Source organism: Sus scrofa, chromosome 2 (genome assembly GCF_000003025.6).
Source record: "Sus scrofa isolate TJ Tabasco breed Duroc chromosome 2, Sscrofa11.1, whole genome shotgun sequence".
In the NCBI taxonomy this organism is placed as follows: domain Eukaryota; kingdom Metazoa; phylum Chordata; class Mammalia; order Artiodactyla; family Suidae; genus Sus; species Sus scrofa.
The window spans coordinates 96,425,212-96,452,055 of record NC_010444.4 but is presented as its reverse complement, the minus strand read 5'-3'; the positions used below and the strand labels follow the sequence as shown (position 1 = coordinate 96,452,055).

Below are 26,844 nucleotides of genomic sequence, written 5' to 3'. Positions count from 1 at the left end.
ACTTAAAAATTTTATTTCAACAATTCTTTAAGCCTCAGAACTTTATTGTTTTAATATAACAAAGTGGTAAACTAAGGCATAAAATCAATCAACTCTTTGTTTCTAAAGCTCAGCAACAAGAGCATTCTTAAGGTAACAAAACACAAAATTGACTAAAGAAAGCTGATTATCCATTAACACCTCAATGTTTCAAAAAGAATTATGAGTTGGACACAAGACTAGGACAGGATCTCAAGTACTGTGTTACACTGTGCATGGCACAAAACTGGGGAATTTTGACAATATATTTCTAATCGACTGTTAGAAATAATATCTTAAAAGATTTAGTAAATGAATGCTGTAAAAAGTACACAACCTAAAGCACAGTCATACCTTACTTCTGAAAACTCTGTAAGGGCTCATTTTGCAGTACACAGACTGCAATGGGGACAATACAGAAAAGATGAGCATATAGCCTCTGGACACAGAGGATGTTTTGAAGTCATCAGTATTTTCAATGATTACCAGGGACTGGGGGATATAAGGGGAGGGTCATAGTAATGATCACAAAAGGCCACAATGGAATTTTGAGTGGTAATAAAAATGCTTTATATCATGATTGTAGTAGTGGTAATATAACAGCATACATTTGTCAAAATTCATCAAACTGCAGTCTTAAAATTGGTGAATTTTATTGCATGTAAGTTATAGCTCAATAAAGCTAACAGTTCAAATATTTTAAAAAAATATCTTTGTAGAAATGTTGATTCTGCCATCCCATGCACTAATTGGGGTGATAAAATTTCATGAAAAGCACAAAGACTTTCCCTCTCTACTCTTCTCTGTTTGAGGCAGAACCAGCAGGACTTTTAAGAATTTATCAGACTCTTGCAAGGAGATAAAAATTCACCATATTTAGATAGTGATAATTATTTCAATGGAATTGTAATAGTTGCACATGAATAAAGTAAGGCAAATATTGAGAAAATATGGAAAGTGAAATGATTAATAATAATGTGCTGATTCTCAGAAAATTAAATACTTTGAGGATAATGTCTTTCTTGAAGACAAAAATTATTATTCAACTTTGGATCACAAAAATCTATTTTCTTTCCCCAATCATTCATTACCTAAAACAGATATATATATACACATACACACTCTATGTACAGAAAACTGGTCTGTCCCCAGTATATGCACTCAGAAAGACAATAGTTTGATGAAGTCAGTAGTATGGAAGAGAGTTACTTATTGTCTTTTCTCCTTTGAGACATTTTTTGGCACGTCAATCTGATGAGGTGGGAAAAATGAAGCTTGAACAGAAAACAAAATTGAAGCTAAAAGCAATAGAAAAGATTGATTAGCTTCAGGTTATCAAGTAAGTGTCAATGGCAAGAGGCTACTGGGGTTCTGCACTGTTTCCTCTAAACTTTCAGCTTTACATCCGTCAAACCTCAAGATAACTATCCATCATGGAGTCAAAGTGGCGAACAACTGTGTGGTCCTCTGATAAGGGACAGTGTCACAATTTGTCTCCTCCTCTTCCCACAGATTGCCTCTAATGGGGTAAGAGGAGGCCACAACAGCTGCAAATCAGCCCCAAAGACATTCTTTACCAGAGAATAAATTCTCAGAAAATATGCAGAAAGGGAATCTAAGCAACCTTCAAAAACACATCTAAACTCAATGATAATTGGATGTTTTATGTCAATTGTATGTTTTCTTCTTTCTAAACACTAGTGTTGCTAAACCGATTTTTAAGTATAATTGAATGGCAGAATTGTGATACATTTGAAAATGTGATAATGTTAACAATCTCCTGAGAGCTACAATACAGCATCTATATAACTAAGTCAAAATCTGTGGCTGCACTATATTGAAATTTATGCAATGTCTACAAGGAGGTAATTCATGCATTTAGATGTGAAAGGGAACCTTATCTATGTCATTCAAAAATGAAGAGGTAGCCCTGCAAAATATCAGCCTACCCAAAGAAGAATGCTTAGTAGCACAGAAAATGACTATGTCATAATATTAGAAGAAAGCAAAAATTTTAAATATCAGTTATGACTATAATTACATTAATAAATAGTCACATTAAAATGGTCAAAAGTTTACAAAGTATATCAACTGGTATGCTAGAGGAGTGAGATTATGGGCAATATTTTTTTCCACTCAGTTTTATGAATTTTTTTCAAAAATTGTTTTATCATTTCTTGACATTTTTTTCTCTATACATTTGAAAACTTAGCAAGTTTACATTAATATTTCCTAACATTCTGTGTCACCAAACATTAGCTTTAAAAGAGATGTGTATCATTACCAGCAGGGAAGATGTCATCTCAAGCCATACTGCAACTAACCTATTGTGGCCAAAAGATGCCAGCCTCTTGAGCAGGAAGCAGCTCAAAGGTAGTGAGAAGAAACATAACCCCGAGTAAGTGTTCTGAGGCCTTGATTTCCAGTAGAATGGAATAAATTGATATGAGTGAAGAAAATCTAAAATTTATGTAATCAGTACAGAACCTCATAGAACACTTTGATGTCACCAAACTGGGGAGTTATTTGCCCCACCCTGACATTTCTCCCCTTAGGCTACAATTTGTGACTTCTTTTGCCTTCAAATCTACATTCATTTTTGACTTATTTTATGTGCATAAAAATATTTAAGGGGGAAACACTGAGTTTTCCCAGGCTCTAAGCCCTTTTCTAAGACAAGTCTCTAGCCATATATGTGCCCCACCATCTCCAACTGTCATTATGTCTGAAGTACATTCTTTTTTATCTTAAAGGCATTTTAGCATGTCAGGTTTTTACCAAAATACCAACACCTATCACAGAACTATAATTAGCTGGCATCATTTTTAGTTAACATTAATTTGGCAAGGATATGGGCAAAATAAGACCTGTGAGAATGGAACAATGGATAGGAATAGGAATCACCAAATGAAAGGGGAAAATTTCTAGAAGGGGAAGGAAGGAACCCCACAAATAAAATTTTGCATCATTCACCATCTGATCCTTGGTCAATTCTGTTGAACCTGGTTGAGTAAGAATGTGAGCTTAAGAATCTGACCAGTTGGATTCAAATGCCATCTATACCACTTAGTAATCATGAGGTCACAAGTTATCTGTCTCAGTAGTGTGCTTCCTTTACTGTCTGGTAGGAAAAGTAATATATACTTCATGAAAATATTTTAAGTAATAAATGAGATAATTGCATATTTAACCATATCTAATAAGAACTTCACAAATGTTAATAACTCCCCACTTTATTCTCCTTTTCTTTTTAGTTCACTCTGACAATTAGGGATACATTGTCCTTTCTAAATCCATGTTTGCAGTGAACTTTAAAAACTCATTAAAAATATTTGATTACAAATAGACAAATGGGACCCAATCAAACAAAATCTTTTACACAGCAAAGGAAACCATAAACAAAATGAAAAAAACAACCAATGGAATGGAAGATAATATTTGCAAACAATGTGACTAACAAGTGGTTAATTTCCAAAATATACAAACAGCTCATATAACTCAATATCAAAAACAAACAACCCAACAAAAAATGGAAAGAAGACCTAAAGAGACATTTCTCCAAAGAAGACATACAGTGAACAAACTGGCACATAAAAAGGTGTTCAGCTTTGCTAATTATTAAATAAATACAAATCAAAACTACAGTGAGGTATCACCTCACACCAATCTATTGCAAAAATGTCTACAAAAAAATAAATACTAGATAGGGTGTAGAGAAAAGGGAATCCTCCTAACCTGTTAGAGGGAATACAAATTGGTGCATCCACTAAGGGAAACATGGAGGTTTCATAAAAAACTAAAAGCAGAGCTACGATATAACCCAGCAATTCCACTTCTGGGCCTATATCTGGAAAAAATGATAACTCTAATTTGAAAAAATATATGCACCCCAAAGTTCACAGCAGCATTATTTGAAATAGCCAAGACATGAAAACAACCAAGTTCCCTTCAATAGATGCCTGGTTTAAGATTAGGTGATACACACACACACACACACACACACACACACACATATTACTATAATATTTATATTACTCAGCCATAAAAAGAATGAATAATGTCATGTACAGCAACATGGATGGACCCAGAGAATATCACACTTATTAAAGTTAGTGTGACAGAGAAGGTCAAATATTGTCTGATATCACTTATACATGGAATCTAAAATATAATACAAATGAACATATATAAAACAGAAACAGACTCATAGAAAGTAAACTCATGGTTACTAAAGGGAAAAGGGGGGATAAATTAGGAGTACGGGATTAACAGATATAAACTACTACACATAAAACAGATAAGCAACAGGATTTACTACATAGCATAAGGAACTATATTCTGTATCTTATAATATGTAACAGAAAATAATTTGAAAAAAATTTATATATATAACTGAATCACTTTGCTGTATACCTGAAGCTAACACAAATATAATTGCATTTTAAAAAATATTTAATTACCATCCCATAAACCCAAATTTGCAATGAGATTTGAAACCTTATTAAAGACAGTTAACAACATCATTGTCCTCATGATGGTCAAGACTCAGTCCCCAAAGGCCAGGCTGGTTCCTGAGGATTCTATTTTCTGTCTTAAGAAGATTCAGTTCTGTTATCTAGCTCTTAGAGCAAATGGCATGGGCACTCCACTTATATGCTTCTTGGATGAGTAATTCAAACTGCCTGTTCCATACTAATCTGTTACAGAATGTAATGAGCTCCCCAGATGTGAGTTCTGGGAGAGTGGAGCCTCATGCAAAGACCAGGAGGGAAATGACTGTCATCATGAGCCCCCAGAGGAGGCCTCTAAAATTCAGAGGGCAGAGCGAAGAGCGACAAGAAGCCCAGTTATGAGTGTGCAGTATCAGCTGACTGTCCTGAATCTAAAGGTTTACTAAACCTGAAAAACTGCCAGAGATGTTGATTCTTAATTAGCAACAAATATCTCTTGAAAAACTGAATAGCAAAGAGGTTTAACTGCAATGTCTTTAGTTTGTCACATACAAACTGTTTTGAAGTCCCAAGTTCCAAAACATTACATAAAAAACTCTTCCAAGGGTGTATGGCAAGAGATAATTAGAGTAAAAGCAAGTTGGACTTTTTTGTATTCGTTTTTAAAAAAATTTTTAGCTCTATAGATTAGAATAAAAATAGCTCTAAACAACAATCTGTGGCATGCTAATTGATTTGTACCTGATGTTCTCATAAAGTCAGCAGGAGTTTTGTCCACAGAACCATCAGAAAGCAGCCTTTACCAGGACAAAAAAAAAAAAAAAAATGCTACCACCTATTTCAATTTGACGGGAAAATTAAGTTCATATTACGTATAATAATAACCCATGATGCTCTAACATCATTTAGCATGCAAACATTATTGCTGACAGTATTTTCAAATGTGACTCAACTTTTAAACAAGGATAATCATGATACTTGGTTCTATTACACTAACAAGTAGAATAAAATTCCTAATATTAAAAATGAAAGAAATGTTTTATCTTTGTTTTGCTTTATATTTCATAAGCCAAAAAGCCAAAAAAAATTATTTTTTTAAGAATTTCCATCTGTGAGGAAGTACTTCACACACATGCACACCCTAATACATGAACGTGGGTAGCAGTATCTTCCAGGAGTGCTAAGCATGTGATGTACATGATAAAACTCTGCTATCTCCAGAAATACGGCTTTAACATAGTCATATGTGACGTGACTATACCATGAGAAGAACGTTTAGGATAACCCAATTTAAGAAGGCTGTGTTACAAGATCAGGTTCTATTTTTAGACTGTATTTTTCTAGACAGATGTTGAAAATCCATAAAGAGGATTTTAAAAGTCTTATTACTGGTAAGTTATTGCACTCTTAATGTGGTCCGTACTGTGGCAATAGAAGCTTCAGGAAAACATCTTTTCTTTCTGTCTCTTTCTCTCTTTAAACTTTATTTATAGCCTTGCAAAAGACTAGCATTCACATAACCCGCCTTTGCAGGCATGCCAGAAGATTAATGATATCGCAGTGTTCTTGAGAACAAAAATGTGTCTACCACTGTGTTGAATAATCTCTCCTTTCACACATTAAAAGTGAGATGAGGCCTACTTTAGAAAGCAAGGACAATGTGTCACAAAGAGTTAGTTGGCTTAAAGACATACCCGTATTGCTATCCTGAATCACAAATTGTTTTCATGCATGTTATCTTGAGAATAAGAAAGCTTTTATCACCATCACTTTTTTAAAATTTACATAGAGCCTCAAAATCTGACTTATTCCAGCATTTTTTTACAATCTGTTGCTTGTAAGAATTAAGAATTTAGAGAAAGTTGAACACTGTGACCTCTTTTATCTCTACTCTCCTTAAATTTGGCTAAGAAGATTGAAAGCTATTTAAAGACTTAAATATTATAGATGTAGTCATTTATGTTAAAGCTACCTTTGCCTAGTTTATGGTAATAATTATAACAATTACTCAAATTTTATTAGAACCTTTCCTTATGCCATGCCACGCTATATTCAACGTATAGGACAATTCTAAGAGATAGTTACTACTATTATTCTCTAATGGAGGAGAGAATTTAATGTTTACAGAGATCTATGGTTCACCTAAGTCACCCCTTAATAAGTGACAGAAATGCAACTCAAATCCAGTTCTTCAAAGTCACATCGTTTTTGTTTTGTTTTGTTCTGTTTTTTACAGGCTGCATCCATGGTGAAATTCCCAGGCTAGGGGTCTAATTGGAGCTACAGCTGCCCACCTACCCACAGCCATAGCAACACCAGATCCTTTAACCCACTGAGCTAGGCCAGGGATTGAACTCGCATCCTCATGGATACTAGTCAGGTTTGTTTCTGCTGAGCCACAATGTGAACTCCCAAAGTCATAACTCTTAATTACTATGACATACTATCTCATGGGCTATATTTATTTAATACAGACTTTTTTTATTTAGTAAGGTAATATTTAAAGATTATTTATAATGTCTAGGGATTTCATCTCCATATTTAGGTATATGCCATATCCCCGTCACTGCCACTAACTTTTGCAATTACACAAGTGAGTAGGACACAATTCTTGCTCAAAAATTGTAATATGTATGATTGAGTCACTTTGCTATACAGCAAAAATTGGCACAACACTGTAAATCAACTATACTTTAATAAAAAAATTTTTAAAAATGTAATGGGGCCACAGAGCCAACTTAAGATCTTCTCAGATTCCAGTCATTCAGTTTTCTAGAATCCACCTGACATCATACAAAACGTTCAGATGAACTCACATCTCATATTAAATTCACATAACTACATATGAGTTGAGTTACATTTGCTTGTAATTACCTTATAGGCATTTTAATGTTCATTAAAATTGATGTAGTTTTTATAATTATAGCCAATACATGTTTTTCTGAGTCTCAGACATTTTTGCCCAGGTTCTCTGCCCATAATGCCTAATAGCATATTGGCCCTAATAGGGAAGATAGAAAAGCAAACTAGAAAAGTGAGACAATGTTGTAATAATGGAGATATGTGCAAACTATTACAGGAGCCAAAGGTTATCACTTAACAGAGCAAAGGAAATCAGAGGAAAATCTCAGAATATGAGCAGGATATCACCAGGTAACAAAATCGCCATTTACAAAGCTACTGAGCTACAAAAATGTATATGTCCAAGAAATGTCAAGTAATATTGTGTGACTTAAGAAGCATATTTGGACAGCAAGATAAGAAAATAGGGATGGGGTCTACTTACAAGTCAATGTTTTCTCATAATTTACACTGTCCCTTATCTGAAAGAAATTTTAATATATATTACACTGTTTCTATTTCCCTACTGTACTGAACAAAACAACTTGGTTTTTTCTAAAGTGTAATTTAAGTTATAATTAATATTCTTCTGGGGAGTTCCCGTCGTGGCACAGTGGTTAACAAATCCGACTAGGAACCATGAGGTTGCGGGTTCGGTCCCTGCCCTTGCTCAGTGGGTTAGCTGTGATGTAGGTTGCAGACGCGGCTCGGATCCTGCGTTGCTGTGGCTCTGGCGTAGGCCGGTGGCTACAGCTCCGATTGGACCCCTAGCCTGGGAACCTCCATATGCCGCGGGAGTGGCCCAAGAAATAGCAAAAAGACAAAAAAAAAAAATGAAATAAATAATTAATATTCTTCTTCGATATTATTTTTATTGCCAATTTTCCTAAAGGAACTAACTGCATTGTTTAATTCAGAATATTAAATCATCAACAGGTGTTTAACAATTATTTGGGACTATACTATGCATATGCACATATAAATATAATAGTTATAATTTATATGATATACACAGTACAAATATTCATTATATATGTATCATATATATACCATATAGTACAAAGATAGTAATACAGTGTATTTCTGTGTATGTATGTGTATATATTTGTGTGAATATTATATGTGTGTATATGTGTGTGTATACATATGTGTGATATATACATTTATACATATAACAAGAAATCATAAACCAAGAAATCAGGGATTACATATGTACTTTATGTCCATGATCTTAAAATTTCTTTTTAAATTGTGGAAAATGTCCAACAGAAATGACCAAATTCTATCATTTTCCATTTAAGAATCTGGACAAAAGAACTGATCAAAAAAAAAAATGCTTCAAGATTATAGAAAGCTTTGAAGGTGAAACAATCCATAAAAGTGGTGGGAAATTTTACCTGTCACTATCTTTAAGTAGTTCTCTTCCAAATATCTAACATGTTAAAAACAGTCTGGTCTACTTGAGTAACTTAGTTTAATAGAAAGGGAAGCTAAAACAAATTGTTAGGTAAAGGAGTCTTTAAATTAATTATCTTTTAAAATATTCAAATGAAGATGCTGGTCTACATCAGTTAGTGATTAGAAATGAGGGTATTGAGAATAAAACCAATTAAAATGATAAACCAGTTGAACAGAATAACAGTGCCACTAGTTCAATGCTATGTCATCTGAGAACTCTTGCTCTCAATGGAAATGAAATATTATGCAATTGAGAGTTTACTGTATCAATGAGTTCACATTGTGAAGCAGTAGAAAAAAAAGGATAAACATGTATTTTAAAATACAGGCTGAAAGAAAAAACCGGGCCATAAGATAAAAAAAAAAAATTAATATGAAAATGGCACAGAGACTTGGGAAAAAAATGTCCCTTTCAAACTACAATGATGTGAAAGCTTTAGACCTATATTTATTAAAATAAATTTGCTGAATAAAATACAACATGCATATGACCAGACAAGACGTGGATTGCTTCCTAATGTCTAGTTATTTGTGCTGAGAATGACAGCACGATTAAGTTATGTTGTGATGTCATTAAATGGGACATCAGTTCAAGGCCATGTAATTCTCTGCCTTAAAATCTCACTCCTCAGATTATTTGTACCAATGTTTTAATGAAATTTTGTACTTCCTTTTTAAGAAAAGGGCAAATTATGAGCTTTGACCCATTTCTCAGTTATTCCTGCTTGAAAGTCCTAGGCTAACATATATATGCATTCATATGTTTTTATCTCATATATTCTAAACATTAAGCTAGATGCTAAGGATATAAGCCTTAAAAATATAGTCATGAAATTTTCTCCAGTGGAATTTAAGTCTAATAAAGACAAAGAAGTAAATGGACAACTGCAAAGCAACATAACACATGTTAGGAAGGAAAAACTAAGAGTCATGAGAAATGTCAAGAGAAATGACCTGGAGGAATCAGTGCCTAGGAAGGCTTCTTAAAGGAAGTGAATTCTAAGCTAAGACCTAAAGTATAATTGTCAACCAGAGAAGGGTGGGAAAATCAGGGGAGTGTTTTAGGCAGAGGAAACAGCATCTGCAAAATGCCAGAGGTAGGAAAACAGGGATTCTGTGCCGGCGGGGAAACTGGAGAGATAAGCAAAGATCAGGGCCTCAGACACTGTGTCAAGACTGAATATTTTTAAGCTAGGAAAGAACATAACCAGATTCATTTTACAGAACCATGTTTTATCTTCTATGTAGAAAACAAGACAGGACTGGGGGGGGATACCAAATATGAAGTTGTTTTAATAGGTCAGGCAAGAGGCAAATTGGAGTAGGGACTGTCAAGATAAAATGAGATTAAGGAAATATCTGAGAGAAGAATACATAGGATTCATACTGTATGTGGGTGGGTAAGGGAGAAGAATGGAAGAAGCAAATATAAACCTCAGTTTGATGATGGACTGGGTAAATGGTAGAACTATTTAATGGCAGTGGGGGATATGGGATAAAGATCCTGACAAGTACAATTGTGAATGTGTTGAGTATGAAGTACACTTGGGCTATCATACAGAGCAATAGATGGGCAGATACAGAGGTCTCATGCTCAGTAGTGAGGTCTGGGCTAGAAATAGAAATGTGGAAGTCCTGAGTTTATAGGTTTTACAATAGTGATTCAAATTCTGAAACTTAACAAAATTAGCCAACGAGAATGGGTAGAGCAAGGAAAGCAAAGCATCAAAGAATGAGCTGTGATCAAGTGTAACATTTAAAGAATAAGGGGAAAAAGAGCAGTCAAAAAGAGCTGTGGAAGAGATGACAAGGAAAAGCTGATGAAAATAAGGTTAGGAAGAATTTCAGAAAGAGACACAACAGTGTCCAATATGGTTGAGAAGTCAAGCAATACCAAGAATAAAAGGTGTTGATTCTCCTTGCACAGGCCACTGAGTGGCATAAAAGACTTACTATCTCTATTAGCATATATAAAAATACATATATGTGTATATACAAATATATGTAGGTATGTGTGTCTTCACAAACTTTCACATACACACACTCATTCAATCATAACAACACTATAGGGTAGGTACTGTCATTATGCTCTTTTCAATATGGGAAAATGGAGACACAACGAAGTGACAATTTGTCTAAGGTCACACAGCTAGTAAGTGGTAGAGCCAGAAACTGAAATAGTTTGAAGACTTGAGTGGTAGGGGAAGAAGTAAAGATTGGGAGTTCAGATAACTCTTTCCAGCAACATCACTGTGATTTTCTCAGATACCTTTACCTGGGAAGATTGTCTGCTTATCTGGTAAACACTACCCAAACTGCAGGGGTGACACACAGCTTTTGGAGAAATCCTTTTAAAAATCTATTGTGTTTGAATGGCAGTGGTAACAACATAGAATTTTTTTTCCCCAATGTACCATCTCTTTGAGTTTTGAAAACAATGCTCTACTATTGCTTCCTAAACCAAAAATTTAATTGTAACCCTACCTGGAGCTACTCCAAGAACAATTCCAACAAAGTTCTCCAAAAGGATCTGGTTACCAAAGTAACTAAGAATCTTGAACACTGAGTTTTAAACTCTTAGTTATGTCTTTATTAAGCACATATCATATGCATGCATTGTCTGTTTAGAACACTGTCTATCTAAAAACATCTCTATGAAGCCAGGATATGTCATGGCTGGGACTAACTGTACCATGTGCTTCACCATGAGAAATGAGATCAAGGTAAATTGCCTAACAAGTAAAGTAAAAAAAATTTTATGGGTGAAACACCACTGATCTGTGAGGAAGGGGAAAAAAAAGAAATGCCTCAATAATTTTCTTTTCATTTCCCAAAACTTTGAGATTATTGTGTAACCACACTCATCATCTACTAGTACTTATAGTAAACCATTGCTGGATAAGGAACCACACTAAAGTGTTTGCTATTTACATGATTTACCACTCTAGTATATGTAAATTCTAACATGGGATGAGTGAGAGCATGTTTACATTTAGAAAATCCATTTTTAAACAGATTTAGAAACACAAAGTCATCTCTGTAGTAAAGAAAATATGAAAAAGGATACTTAGGTAAATTATTAAAATTATGATAGATCAGCAATTTTTAGAATGTTTAGGAAACCATCTATTCAATTACCCTTATAATTCCAATTTTCAATTTGGTAGTCTGTTTACTGTCTCTTCATCTAAAAAAAAAAAAAAGTTTCATTTCCAAAAAAGAATACCAATAACATTTGCAATTGCCTCAAGATTTTTCTTTGGCCACAACTGCCTATTTTCCATAATTGAATTTCCCCATGACAGCCCCATGAACTTTACTGTCAGGCTGACTAGCCAGAGACACTCTATTCTCCCCTCCCCAGATGAAGAATTTAAGGGATGCTGAACACAACTAACATGAAATTGGGAAAGACAATGACTTGTTTTTAACCACAAAAGGCATACTACTACTCAGTTGAGCCAAAATTTGGAAGCAAATAAGGGGTTTTTTCCCCCAATATTCTGAAATGTTACATTGGCCATGTCAAAAATGAGGTTACTTTGTCCCTAGGACAACCCTGATATCCCCAAGAGGCACTCCTCCAACCTCACCATTCTACTAAACATGGTCATTCACCTGAGAGAGAGGTTGTGGTGCCCTCCTCCACTGACAAAAGACACATTAGGGGCTGGAGCCCTGTGCTTGGCTGCAGATCTTATTTTAGCCATGGACACCTGATTTTCAAAGGTTACCTTTCCCAAATTAAAGGAAGAATGAGACAGATAAGGTGAGGGCTCCCCTGTGCCGACGGCAGTTTGCTTACATAAGATCCTTTAAGTCTCTCAATAAGAAACCATACTTCCAGGTGATAAATGGGTCAAATTCACAGAATATTGAAAGTGCGGGAGAGAGGCCAGCAAAGAGGGAGGCTTCCTTTATTTCTATTTCCAGAATGTGATATAACTGGGATACTCACAAGATTCTGGTCTAAAGAAAGAAAGCCATGAAGTATTAGAAAAGTGTGACTGTAATAACTGGGAAACACCTCTATGATTTTTTTCTATTTTTTCATCTACTACTATTTTTTGTACTTTTTTCATTGTTTTTAACCAACTCCCTACTTGTCTTAACCTATTTTCTCTTAAATGTAAAATACAGGTGATTATCGCTGTGGTTCTATGATCCAGTGATAACCATACATAAATACTCTGATTTAGATAATTATCATTACATTCAAGCATAATGACCCCGTGGACATCTGTCTTGTACAAACCCTCACTCCTATGACTCACCTAGGACACACAGAGACTCTACTTTTATTGCCCTTGCTTTATTCCAAGGGGTTATTGCTAGGACCAGATAAAAATTACCTCCTACACCATTTTCATTCTAGAATCAGGAATCCTCACTGAACACATGTGTTTCCACTCTACTCCTATTGTCTTTCTCTTCTGGCTGATAAAAGAAAGACTGAAGTTCTGGGTCTCAGGCCAAGGTACAAAGGAATGTAAAAGAGCAAATGACTGTAAGAATGGAAAAAACAAAGGGAAAAACATATGTATATGTTAGTTTTTGATGAATGAGAGATTGCTACCTCATTTTCTTGCCTTCTAGTCTCATCTGCCTCCTCTTCTCCTTTTTGCTTTCTCAGTAAAAACCATCAATATTATCTATCAGAACCTTTCTTCAGAACCCCAAATTAGCTTTAGTTTTTTGCAATAAATGTTCGCATGAATACTCTTTTATTTTTTTCCCCAGAATGACATAACAACTAGAAATCAGGTACACTGAAGTCTATATTCTTCATTCATTAAAGACAATTTATAATCTACTCTGGCTCTCAGAAGCTAAATCATCAGTTTTTTCTTCCATTGTTTAAACAGAGACTCTTGAAGATACTTGAGCAGAGTGACTAAGACTCCAGAGTCAGCTGATGCTGACTATCGCAATGGGCATTCTTTGCAGGCTCATTACCTGTTTCCCCTTTTTTTCCCCCTAGGTTGCTTTGTCAATTTATACAAAGCAGCTGTTTTTCTACCAACTAAATTATGTTGTTGACTATAGTAGCAAGATCAACGCCAGAGACAAGTAGATTTTTGGTGGGTTTGCTCTGCCTCCTAACACAGATATGACTTTTTTTTTTCTTCTTTGTTATTGTATCAGCAGCATCTTAAAACAAGAAGGAATCTTGGTAGAGACCAATTGATCCAACCCTGTCTTCACACTGTTAAAGGATTATTTCTCACATTTATATTTGAAGCAATTGAGGCTCTAAGAAGTGGCTTGCTGAATATCTGTTAATAAAAAGGCAATATATAGTTCCCATTTCCATGTATGCTTATGCATGGTGCTTACTGTACGCCGTTCATTATGCCCAGGAAAGACAAAGTAAAAAGGCCTGTTTTATACTCTAAGTGTGCAGCCTTGAAAAAAATCTATCATCTACACATAAAACCCAAAATATTATATTTCAGTGAACAAATCTAGCAGCTATCTGACCTGGATTCAACTTTACCAACTTCTTTAAACCTCAAACTCCATTTTAATAAAATGAAGAAAACGGTAACTCTTTTCATACAGTTTCTTGAGGACTAAATGAATTAACATACAGAAAACTCCTAATCAGTGCCTAGCATATATAAAGAGTGGCTATTATTATTCACAAAATCCTGGAGACTTCGATATTCAAATTTCCCTTACAGCTTGAATGGATATATTTAGGAAAAACAAAGTAGTGCTTTAAACACCAGGCAGAAAACATGAAATACAACGTAAGGAACAGCAGAGGCTAGGTACATAAGCAGCTTCATAAAGGTATTATATATACCATGGCATTAACAATGAATAAAAAGGAAAACATTGATGAGAAATTCCTGGCTTTTAAGAATGACCACATAGAAGTGAAAACTACTCTCTTATAATGTCCTTTACAGTTACTGACAGATTTAGAATAAAGTGACTCCATTAGGTAGCAAAGCAGTTTCTCTTCCATTAACTAGAGGAAGCCTATCCAAAATCACTGACTTCTCCAAGGAACGTAGGAAGGGGCCGGCCCCTCCTCCACACCATGCATGTCCAATTATAAGTGTTTTAAGACACAGCTTAAGGGTAGCAAAGATGATAAGAACAACCAAACCCTCCAGTACCCTAATCATTTTTCCCATTGAAGGACCCAGAGCCTCCAGGGAGACCTCTCTGCCTGGTCCTGCACTGGCCGAGGGAGGGGCAACCCTGAGACGTAGCCACTTCTCTTACCTTCTGTGCCGTCTATCCTGGTCTCTGTGAGGCAGGGGGTGCTTCAGCCTCACCCCAGTGTTCCAGGACTCTCTCAGCGATGTCTTGTTCGCGAAGAGTTGCTCGTTCTCACCCGGAGGGAAAGCCGCGTCTGGAAACCCTTGATGACGTCACTCGGGCTCTCTCAGCTGTAGGTTATTCATGAGGCTCCTTTGTTTCTCCAAACGTTCTAGTGTCTTCACTGGCACTTAAGGCACCACACTACTTGATCATTTTTTATTTGTAACCATTCTATCCATCCAACTCCGTCCAATACATGTGGCAAATTTACCCAACCTCTTTTCTTTCAACCCCTAAAGGATAAGCCCCATGCAATGACAAAGTTCTTAAATTTCATAATGCATGAGTGGAGTTTGTTATTGGTGGAGTTTGGGTATTTCTACTTTCTACTAATGGCAGGACTGAATTGTGACAACAGTAATTAGCCACAATTTATAAGACTGCTTCTTTATAAGGAAACCATTAACATAGATCTTTAGAACAGTGTTTTTTTCAAGGATGAAGATTCAGATTGGTTTTAACTTTGTTGGAATTCATTCACCCAGCTACTGGTTAAGCATCCTGGACAGAGTGGTGATGGTGTGCGCCCAGGAGTTGCCTACTGCTGCTATTCAGAGTTCTATCAATTTCTTTTTCATATCAGCTCTTCTGCATGTAGAAGAACAATTCATACCCTTGCTAAGGCTAGAAAAGTGAAGCATCCAGAGATATTGCTTTCCAATAAAGTAATAATGCTCCATTAGCTGTTTTGCTGTTACACGTTTTACCACAGACAACTCTTCTTTAAGCTGCCTTCCCGTATGTGGCCCTGTGATAAATTTTATCAGTGGTCAGCGGGACAGGGTTGCAGGCTGGGCAGTAGCACAGTGGCTTTTTATCTAGCTTAGTTCCCTCTGCCGTGTCCCCAACCCAAAGCGGCATTTTCTTGGTGTAATTTATGTTGTGGCATTTCTGTCAGTAGATGTGGTGTCAGCAATTTGTGTTCCTAATGGAAGTTTACATGGAAATTAGATACTTAGCCACAGAATAAAATTAAAGACAGAGTAAAACTAACAAAAACTGTAATGCAAAGGTGTTTGTGCCTGCTCATATTTTTTAACAATTTTTAAATGAAGACTCTCTTTTGCCGGGAAAGATTGTTTTCCATATCTAAGATACTGGTATAATTAATATGTATATGGTGCACCCATTCAGTTAAAGCTAAAATTGTATCAGCACTTGTATTAGAAGTAGCTTCTACATTCCAGAGGCCTTCTAGTACTGGGATAATATTTTAAATTAAAATGATATTTTAAGTTTTAGAACCCAGAATGTTTAAGCAAAATTTGTGGTGTGTATATCTTGGGGAAACATATGATGTATATTTCTGTAAAATTAAAAAACTCAACTCAGTTCAAATTTTGTTGAAGAAATTATTTTCCTGAATAAATAGTCTTTGTCCCTTATATAGTTTACCATAATGAGATTTTCAGTAATCCCATTGCAGGATATTGAGAACATTTAGAAATAGTTGTATATTGCATTACAAGTGAAATCGAAGCATTGTTTAGACTTCTTAGCAAAAGACCCCTGAGATAGCCCAAAATGCAAGTTCTGGAGTTATTCGGACTCTGAGCTTCTCCATTTTAAAAAGGGCTTTTACACAAATGGGGTCCTTATTCACTCTGAGGAGGAGCAGAGAACAGAGGTACAGTTAGTATTCTTTCCTGCATCTACAACCTCTCTGTGCTCATCTCCTTCTTTTCCTTATAGAGAACACTTGCCCAAGAAACTGAGCAGCACATAGACATCATGAATCCTCTAGACGGAGTTTCACTACATTATCAAAGCTTCCTGCCATTGAATTAACAACAAAAAATATTGTATCGCTTACATTTCCAGGTATTTCTAACATATTTTTAAAAATATCTTAGTGGTATTTTCCCCTTAACTAAAATTTTCTGGGCAGTTTATTTATCATATGGACCATATCTTTGAGTATTTGCTAATATTCTCAATTGAATGTGAAATGATGGTTATACACAAAGATGTTCAGAAAAGAAATTTTATTTCCATGAATGACGCCTGCATTTCTGAAACAATTTTCCTCAAGTCAAACTGGTGAGAAAGTCTTGAACTCCATTAGTTGAAAATTTTCACACTTTTGAAATGATTTAAGGACCTGTCTTTAGTAATTCTGATTAAAGATGAATGTTTTGAAATTCGGTCCCCATATCTGAGGTGTATCTAGCAGCGTCCTGCTAGAATTCTGAATAGACAGCAGAGCAGCATGCCCAGCTTACACATTCCAAAATGCCAATATATGTATTCAGCTTTGTAAATATGGCTTTAAAAATACCTCGCCATATTTAGCCACTCCTAAATATGTATTTACACAAGTCTACACACTGTAAGTGTTTACCTGGGAGACAGGAAAGGTCTCTCTGGTAAATAATATCGGTTTTATAACCTTTCATGAAGGAATTTTTTGTTTGCTATATAAAAAAAATCCGCTCCTCTCAGTTATAATTTAATAAAATATTTCTTTCCCTGTAAATTTACTGCATAGCACTTGAGGTAAAGCCTGCAATGTTAAAAAAAAAAAAAAAAAAAAAAAGACAACCATAGTGTTACCTTTGGATACAGAGTGGCTTTGATTCATTTTGCTAAGACTACAGAGAGTAGAAAACATGGATATGATTTCTGAAAACCAAACAAATAAAAATAACCTGTCAGATATATTTTAGAGCTAAGGCTATCGAGTAATTACCTACTTTTTCAGGTTAAAAAAAAAAATCAGAACCTCTAGGAAGAGCCAAATGGTTTAAACTACTTTGCCTTGAATTTTCTAGAACACTGCTTAAATTTACACTTTATATTACATGAGTGATATTGGTTAAACATTTTCAACTCTGTTAAATCTAAGATATGAGCAAATTCTTTTTAAAAAGTACCATTGCTCAGTATACCGGCCCAAAGACAGGAAATTTGCAGTGTATACTCTAACTTGCAAATACACAGCCTTGAGCAATTGAGTTGATCTGACTTGTGATTATGAATTTATAAATTAGGGCTGTGGGCTACTGTAGACCTAATGAATGATGGATCTGTACTCAGACATTAAGTGCTAATATTAATAGCAAAAAATATATCTTTTTAAAATGCATATTTTTCCTTTTTTAATTGAAATACAAAGTGAAATAAAACATGATGCGTGGAATTTAAAAGATATTTCTTTACTTGGTAGGTTCTCACAATTTATTCACCATCTTTCTCCCTACCTTTGCTCTCCCCTTATTAAGGCTTTTGAAATTCACCTAACATTAAGTAAGTGATGTTTCCTTTTTTTGAGTCACTTTAGGGTCCCAGAAATGGCTATGCTTTAATTTGGAGTCCTTTAAGGTTTTTTAAAGGGAGGATCTCTGAAGGGATTATTCCTCATCAGCTCATTTCCTTCTAGAAAATAAATGTGCAGGATTTCCAGCAGCTTGTCTCTGGAACCACTGAAGATTTTCCTGTCATCAGTGCACTTAGAGACCTACAAGAGAAGAACAAAAAGAGAGAATCCCCTTACATGAAGTCTAAAGACACTTAATAAATTACAGCTTTGCATTTAAAGGGTACTCCTCTTCTTCTTCTTTGTTCCACATGTTTCAAAAATTTTCTCTTTCAGGATCTTTCTGTGCATGAGTGCCTGTGCACAGAATGTATGAGTTTATGTTGATTATGTTGGGGAGTTGGGAAATGTGCACATTTTTGGCAAGTCCAGATATGGAAACATTGCAGGCTTATTTCAGGGTAGAAACACATCAATTTCTTTCCTGATCAATCTTTCTTTTTTTATTTTTTCTATTTTTTTAATTACAGTATAGTTCATTTACAATGTTGTACCAATTTGTGCTAAACAGCAAGGTGGCCCAGTCATTCATGTGTGTATATATATATATATCTACATTCCTTTTCTTACATTATCTTCCATCATATTCTATCCCAAGAGATTGGATATAATTCCCTGTCTTATACAGTAGGACCTCAGTGCTTATCCATTCTAAATGTAATAGTTTGCATCTACCAACACCAAACTCCCAGTCCATCCCATTCCCCCCCATCTCCCTTGGCAACCACAAGTTTGTTCTCTATGTCTGTGAGTCTGCTTCTGTTTTGTAGATAGGTTCTTTTGTGCCATATTTTAGATTCCACATATAAGTGATATCATATAGTATTTGTTCTCTTTCTGACTTACTTCACTTAGTATGAGAGTCTCTAGTTGCATCCATGTTGCTACAAACGGCATTATTTCATTTTTATGGCTGAATAGTATTCCACTGTATATATATACCACACCATCTTAATCCATTGATCTGACAATAGACATTTAGGTTGAGAACATATCAAATTTTAAATGGACCCAACTTCTTTACCCCCACATAAAATGCCTGTTGAAATTTGTCAATCGAATCAGGTGCTTATAGGTCTTCCTCTCTCATCTCTAAAAGCAGCTTGGCAAGTTTGTGTTTGTGTTTGTATGTGTGTGCAAAAATGTTTACCTCTCAAATTCAGATGCTTTGAAGTACTTTATTTTTTAAGTCTTTTTTCTTTCATTTATTCTCAAAATGTTCAAAGGTGCACCCTATTATAAAAGATTAAAACAATCTTTTAAAAATAAAAATATAATTTGCTTTACCTCTGAACATGCTAGAAATTTAAATACAATAACATGCCTGATGAACATGGAACAAGGGGTTTTGCAACTAGGTCACCAATTCAGATTTGATCCAGAGAGTACTGAGTACCCTGCAGCTGTCTATTATGAGTTTCTGAAATGAATGCAACAAATAAATATCTGATTATATTTCCATACAAATTGTATACCTACTCTGCTAATTGAAATGGAACATAATGTACTATTTGTGTATTCAATTTACACTTTTGAAAATTATTCTACATCATCTTACATTTTCACAAAAAGAATAGTAAACCCACTGTCATGCTAATAATACCCATACATATGTTCCAAACAACACAAATAATATATTCCTCACCTTTTGGGTATGATCCAGGAAGATACAGTTCTTTCAGCTCCATCCTAGATTCTCACATAACTATGGACATGGCAGGTTAGAAGGATCACTCCTGTGTACAGCAGATTCATCCTGGCCATGGTGAATTATGTTCCAGGGTACTGTAAGAACTAAGAGATGAGCAAAATCAATGACTTCCACACTGGAACCTGAGTCTGTCAGAAGCACTTCCTTCTGTCTCTTAAAATCTCACAGACATTTGGGAAATACCATTTCTATACATTTACTTCTGACCAGTCACTCCATACCTTAGCCCTCCTAAGACTCTGGCACAAGTGCAGAGTGTCAGAGTAAAGACAAAAACCTGCTATGCTAAAAACTGCCCCTCCATCTTCTCACCTGTTTTCTTGGAAAAAAACTTGTGCACATTGACTCTCTTCCTTAGGGTTCTTTCCTGAAACTATGAGAATATTTCAGAATTCTCAAGTTTTGCTGGAAACTGAGACTTGCATTTGTTGAGGTGAGAGGATAGTGTGAAGGGGGCTCAGCTATCATTAAATCACAACACTTCATGTGGCTGCCAAATGTAACCTTAGATGTACAACCTCTAAGATCCTAGGTGGCAGTGCCACTCTAGTATGTACTGGTTAAATCATTCTTGGATGTCTTGTGCTTGGATTTTTAGTGCTGTCTTGTAAGACTGCACAGTATTCAAGGAAGAGAATATAGAATCACAGGGGAGAGATAACCATGTCCTATAGAGCTCAGCCAAAAGCACTCGGACTGCTTGGGGGAAAAAAGCGAGGATTTGAAATCCTCTTTAAGTATCTCAAGGACTGTTATGCAGAAGGTGTGTTAGCCTTATTCTACATGGAAGCATCAGGAGATGGAGTTTAGCTGAATATGAAGATCTTTCTATGGGTGGTGCTATTCCAAGAAGAGGACACACTGCCTCAAGAGAATCCAGGCAGCATCCAGACACAGGCTGGATGACCACTTGGGAATTGTGGGAACTGTTTCCAGGGCTATAGTTTTAGGAGTCTACAAAACCACACAAGTTGTGGGAGGTCCAAAGGTGCTCATGGAGCAGTTTCAGGTTACTGTGAGAGTCAGGCTGTATGGCCAGGCCACTCAAGATGACTGTTCTCTTGTTCTCTGTACATCCCCTGCTCCACCAGTCCCTGCTTCACCTACACTCTGCTCCAGCCAGTGATGTTTCTAATCCTTAGGCCAGAAAGGCTCCACCTGCTAGTTTACTAAAGGGAAACATCTGCCCTAGGGATGGATGTTAATCTGAGGGGCTGTAAGGGACGTGACCCAGCTGCTGGTTTCCCTGGTAACTGATGATCCAACTGATGGAAACTCCCTCTAAAGTGTAGCCTCCTTCTCCCTTGAGTAGCAAAGATTGCTGTTCTGTTCTGCCTGTCGTCCACTGTACGTGATGAGGCATTACTCCAGGACCCATTGCTTCAGACTTGTAAGAAGATCCTCTGTCCAATAAACCATTGATGTCTCTGTCACTGTCTCTGAGCTCTTTCTTCAGTCTCGAGGCTGGGCCACTACAAGGTCTGCAGGCCTGCAGGGTGCCGTGGAACATACGCCCACTGTGCATATCCTCATTCTGGTCTTTTCTAAGCCCCAGATTTCTTTCAAAGAGGATGAATTCCTTGAAGTGTATGTGGCTGTAAAAAGAACATGGGCTCTACAATCAGAGAATCCCTGGTTGAGAATCCTGGCTCTTCCATTACACTAGTGGTATAAAGAGGAAAGCAGTGAACCTGAGAATCTCAGTCGTAAAACTGAGGAATCTACATTCTCATTTCACAGCGTAGTTGTGAGCATAGAAAATCATCTGTATGCTGCCTGGTGTATGCAGTAGGTGTTAATTGCTGCAGGTGCATAATTATATGGTACATAAATATTGTGACCTAAAAAGCCTACTTCTAGACATTTTGGAGAGGATGGTCATCCTGCATTAAGTTCTGAAAGCAGTGAGCTAGGGTGATATATGTCAATCACTTCCTTCTAAATAGGCTCCTTTTTCCATCAGGAATACACATATTTATGTTAACATGGAAAAAGAAAAAAGATCCTACTGTGGAAATTGTGCTATAAACCCATAAAATGTGGTAAATGAAATAATAGTCACAGTGATGAACTCTATCAAAATTTACGTGAAATGAATAATGCAAAGGCAGAGAAAATTATTCTCTACCTAGCAGCAGAAATCCTCAACACGGCCACCTCTTAATTTCAAGATTCTTCGAGTAAAGCAGTGTCTATCTGATTATCAGTACCCTTTTAAAATCAAATCACCTAGGGATGGAAGCGCTGGTCACAAGGACAATGACAACTTTCTGATTACTATGCTAAAGAGATACTTTTCACTCCTGGCGTATGATTCTTAAGTTCCCAAACTAAACGTTTTGATTTTCCAACCAGGAGGGTGATTATCTTCATATCTAAATAGTTGCTACGTTTGATCCAGTTAAACTGCTGAGTTTATTAAGTAGCTATTCTGTAAAAAGTAACTCTCAGCAATAATTATTATATATAATTATCTCTGTATTAAATCTACTTGCAGGTATTAAACCTATATTTAACATGGCTACTCCTTTGAAGTTGGAATTGAAGATCTTTAATCTGGTAGTCTTCACCACATGTATGGGGTATTTCTGGCATGGATTTGGACTCTGACCATCCCCTGAAGAATACCACCAGTGGGTTCTTTTCAGTTTTGATGGGAACATACAATTCACACTGAATTAGTGGTATTAGTTAATGAGATGTATGCCCAAGAAAGGATGACTAGATTTGATGGAACATTCACTGCTACCTTAGATTGGTAGCCTTCAATACACAGGTAAGTTGGGGAATCTTTTCAATGGTTGGGTTCCTTCTGGCAATCTGGTTACAATACATGACTTAATGCAACATCCAAAGATGCTTGACTTTCAACCTCGGAGTACAAAACGGGCAGTGAGGTACCCATTCCAGGAATACAATTCTCTTGCTCTAGTGCAAGCCTATTTGCACACAGGAGAGGGAGCAAATTATCCAAAGGCTCAGGCTCTGGGATAGCCCCTGGGCTCCTGCCCTACCCTCACGTGGCAGTAATCTTCCTACACAAGAGGCAGAGGGCCTATCCTTGACAAACAGTGTCTGCCTTACCTCCCACATACAAACCCACAAGAAAGTCTGACCCAGCAAGTATTAAGAAAAAAGTCCTGACCTGACCACACAGCAATCCTGGGGTATGAACAGTAGCCACTGCCATGCTCCTGGCAAGAGTTTCCCTGCATCCATTTGAAAGTGGGCATAATAAAATTCCTTTGTCAAGAGTCCCGGTGGAGTGTTGGCAATGGAGCACATATTCTCCCCTTGGTAGGAAGGATGATGGAACAGCATGAAATCTATGCTTTGGCAGCAAGGGAACTTGATGCTAACATTTTTCTAAACTGAAACAAGACGGATGATTTGGCCTGATACTTACAAGTTATATGATATGTTAAATTACCTCTAAAAATAAAAACAAAAGATTTGAAGAAAGTTGTGAATCTCACAAAAGGAGAAGGATGGTTAGCTAAGCTTTTTGCCTGTAAAAAAAATAATTTTAAAACACATTGAGAAGTATGAATAGAGGAAACTGAAATTTAGAATTGTGAACACCTAAGATGCTCTAGTGTGTGTTTAAAATTCAGACTGAGGGGTATGAACAAACTCCCACAATAATTCAGAGAGCATTTATTTGTAATAAAAATTTTCTCTTATCCAGTAATTTATTACAGAGTTCATTAAATACCAGGAACTGATTGTAGGCACTAAACAAACATGACACTGCCCCCATAAAAATCTACTCACAGATATAACGTACAAACCCTCTCGATAGCAAAGAATAAAGCACTAAAAATTAGAGAAATTTAACTAAAGGCATTAAAAAGAAAAAGAAATATTCTGGAGAAATTTTCAAATTGTTTTTCAAATTTATAAGTGTGATACTGGGTCTTCAGTTTCGTTCTCCTATTCACCTTGTTAGATTGCTTCATTAGTCAGAGACACAGCCTCAGTTTGCTACAAGGTCAGGACCATTGTTAGTTCTTTTTTCCTAAGTAGCTTCTGACCTACTGACCCAAAGAAGGCATTCATAGCCCTAGAATAACGCAAACACAATGCATTTTCCTCAAGGAATGTTTTAGGATTTCTTCTTTCATCAGAATGTTGTGTTTTCTCAAAGAACCGAAATGAGTGCAGAGGTCAGCTTTGTTCCCAGCCACCACTAACCTCAGGGAGCAGATCCAGGGAAGAGAAAGAAGAATGGGGCAAGCTTCTGTTCTCTGAGTTCTTGGGACTATGTGATAAAACCACTTCATTGTCATCTAATTCAATTCTGAGTTGTATTTGGTTTGAAAAACACAATGTTTATTAGATTAAAAACCTGGAGATGCTACACAAAATACAGGACAAAGATAAATAGTGTATGTATAAGCCAGGCAGAGTAACAAAAATAGAGCACCAAAAAAACATGTAAATCTTTCCCTCAATATGCCCAAGATTTGAAAAGCAAAATGAAGAACCTGTCAATGGGGCTGAAATTGAACCACTCAAACCAGGCTCAGTGTTTATAAATGAGGAAGAGCCAAACCAATAATAATATTGTGGCATTGATTCTTTATGGTCTCAGTCACACCCACCTCATCACTTAATATTTTTTTTTTCTCCTAATATGTGTTCAATCCATTTTGACAGCTTGGCTCAGAGCTTAGGTAACAGAGCCAAACCATATCCCTTTGGTTGGTCTTCAGCTTGGCTGGACTTTCAGTGACTTCCACATAGTAAGAGACACTCTCACAAAAGCCTTAATATAATAATGAAGCCACCTACCTAACAAGTAACAAGAATCAGCATTTCCTGATTAGTTCTGTGAGCCAGGCACTGAGTGTAGAGCCTTACCACAGGGTGCCATTTAATTCTCAGGAGATGCTAAGGTAGGGAGCATTAGCCCCATTTCACAGATAAAGGAACTGAGGCCATGGTTAGGACTTCCCCAAGGTCACAGAGTGGAACCTTGATTCTGTCACTGACATTCAAATTGCTGCAGGTTTACAAGCTATTGTTCTGCTATACTTGTAAACAAATTTCCTGACAAGTTAGGACTGCCACTTTCAAAAGTTTGGAAAGCCTCACTTTGCTGCATTATGTGAAGACTGGCCAGCATTTCTTGGGAAGTCTGACTGGGAGACAAACTGCTCATCTTCAGTTGGTACAGGGATCTAATCTTCACACACACACAACCAACCACTAACCCCCACCCTCTGCCACTGGTACCTCCATCAGCAGCAAGACAAAATTAGGATGGCAGCACACTCACACTGCCAATGATTTTTTGTGATTGGTGATGTTTTAAAATTTCTTTTTTAAATGTAGTCAATGGAGTATGAGGTCCCCTGTATGCAAACATTGGGAGAGGGGTTACATACTATGTAAGTTACCTCAGGCCAAACCCCAAATAGTCCTGGTCCTCCCATCCCTGAACTTCAAAGCCAGCCCATTCTCCCCGCTGCTGCGGCTGCCTCGGTGACTTTGCAGTGGTCACAGGCCTCACAGCCTGGGTGGTCCCTCATAACCAAACATTCCCTGAGCCAGGGAGCAACCACACACCTCGCTCTGGGGTAGGGAAAGGAGGGAAGAAAAAGATAGAGCTGATAAATAGAGCCCTGCTTCCCCCAGCTCCCCGTTAGGGAAAGTCAACTAGATATGAGTAGACTATACTCATACAAGGCAAAGCTTTTCAACAGTGTGGCACTGTCCCATACTCCTAGGTGTTCCTTCCTGACTACTGGGTGGCAACATGAGAGGCCATGTGGCACCTACTGGAGGAAAGGTCATAAACTGGAAGCAAGGAGACCCAAGCTCTGATTCCAGCTATCTTTCACAAGTCCAAATTCCCAGTGCCTCCTGCCCACATCTGACATTCCTCTGGGTATTGGGCACTGGGGCTTATTAGTTTGTTTGCTTCCTGAAGATGGGAAAAATAGAAAATACTTCTCCCAATTTCCCCAGCCTCTGATTCTGTTAGGAAGCACAGATATGCAGCAAGCAGGTTTAAGTCCTCAAGAGAATTCAACTGGAAGTCAGCTCTCACATCTTGCAGACAGCAGACAGGCGGTCTCAGTGAAGACCTAAGCTAACCTCAGGCTCAGCTCTTCTATGAAGAGAGAATGGAAGGCTTTTTCACTCAGGTTAACTTTTCAGCAGAATCAAGAACTGAGCAGTGACATTATCCCTGCTGTGCTTTGGAGAATCCTGTTTCTCCAGCCTGTGATGGGGCTTAAATCTAAAGGACATTATCCAGAAAAGCCTGGGAGAAACAGGGAACAACCAGTCTATGCAGCTCTTGGAGGAATTTATTTTCCATACGAAACTCACAAAGAAATTAGTCCTAGGATCTGAAAGAATATAAAGGTTTTTTATTTTTTTAATTAAAAAAGAATGGCCTCTGGATATTCTAAGACCATGGGCTACAGAGTGGGGAGGAAGAACTGGCTTTTCTTTGAAACTAGAAAATCCATTTAGCACCTTTGTCCAACAGATACAAGGAAAAGATCCCATGGCCCTAAGTTGTTTTATCTAATTTTTTCCCTCCTGATTTCCTTTGTTGTGAGTTCCAAGCTGTTTTGCACCCTTCCATCCTTTACAACTACTGAATCTCTTCTACAGATCTGTAAAAATAAACAGGCCATTTCCAGATTACCGGCCAGCGACACCACATCCTGTGTTCGAGCTGATGATAAATAAGAGTG

The 26,844-nt window shown here is 36.8% G+C and overlaps 1 long non-coding RNA gene across 4 annotated transcripts in view; it reads right to left on the bottom strand.

The window, feature by feature from the left end:
* Positions 1-26,844, bottom strand: part of LOC102159394 — a 335,205-nt gene that overhangs the window by 164,383 nt on the left and 143,978 nt on the right. For 3 of the 4 annotated variants that reach the window (XR_002341807.1, XR_002341809.1, XR_002341810.1), the window contains 2 exons: positions 20,066-20,214; positions 15,006-18,561 (listed from right to left, as the gene is read on the bottom strand). This is a non-coding gene — a long non-coding RNA (uncharacterized LOC102159394). Of the gene's footprint in view, positions 1-13,897; positions 18,562-20,065; positions 20,215-26,844 lie in introns of those variants that run through there. The other variant, XR_002341808.1, reaches the window with a different exon arrangement.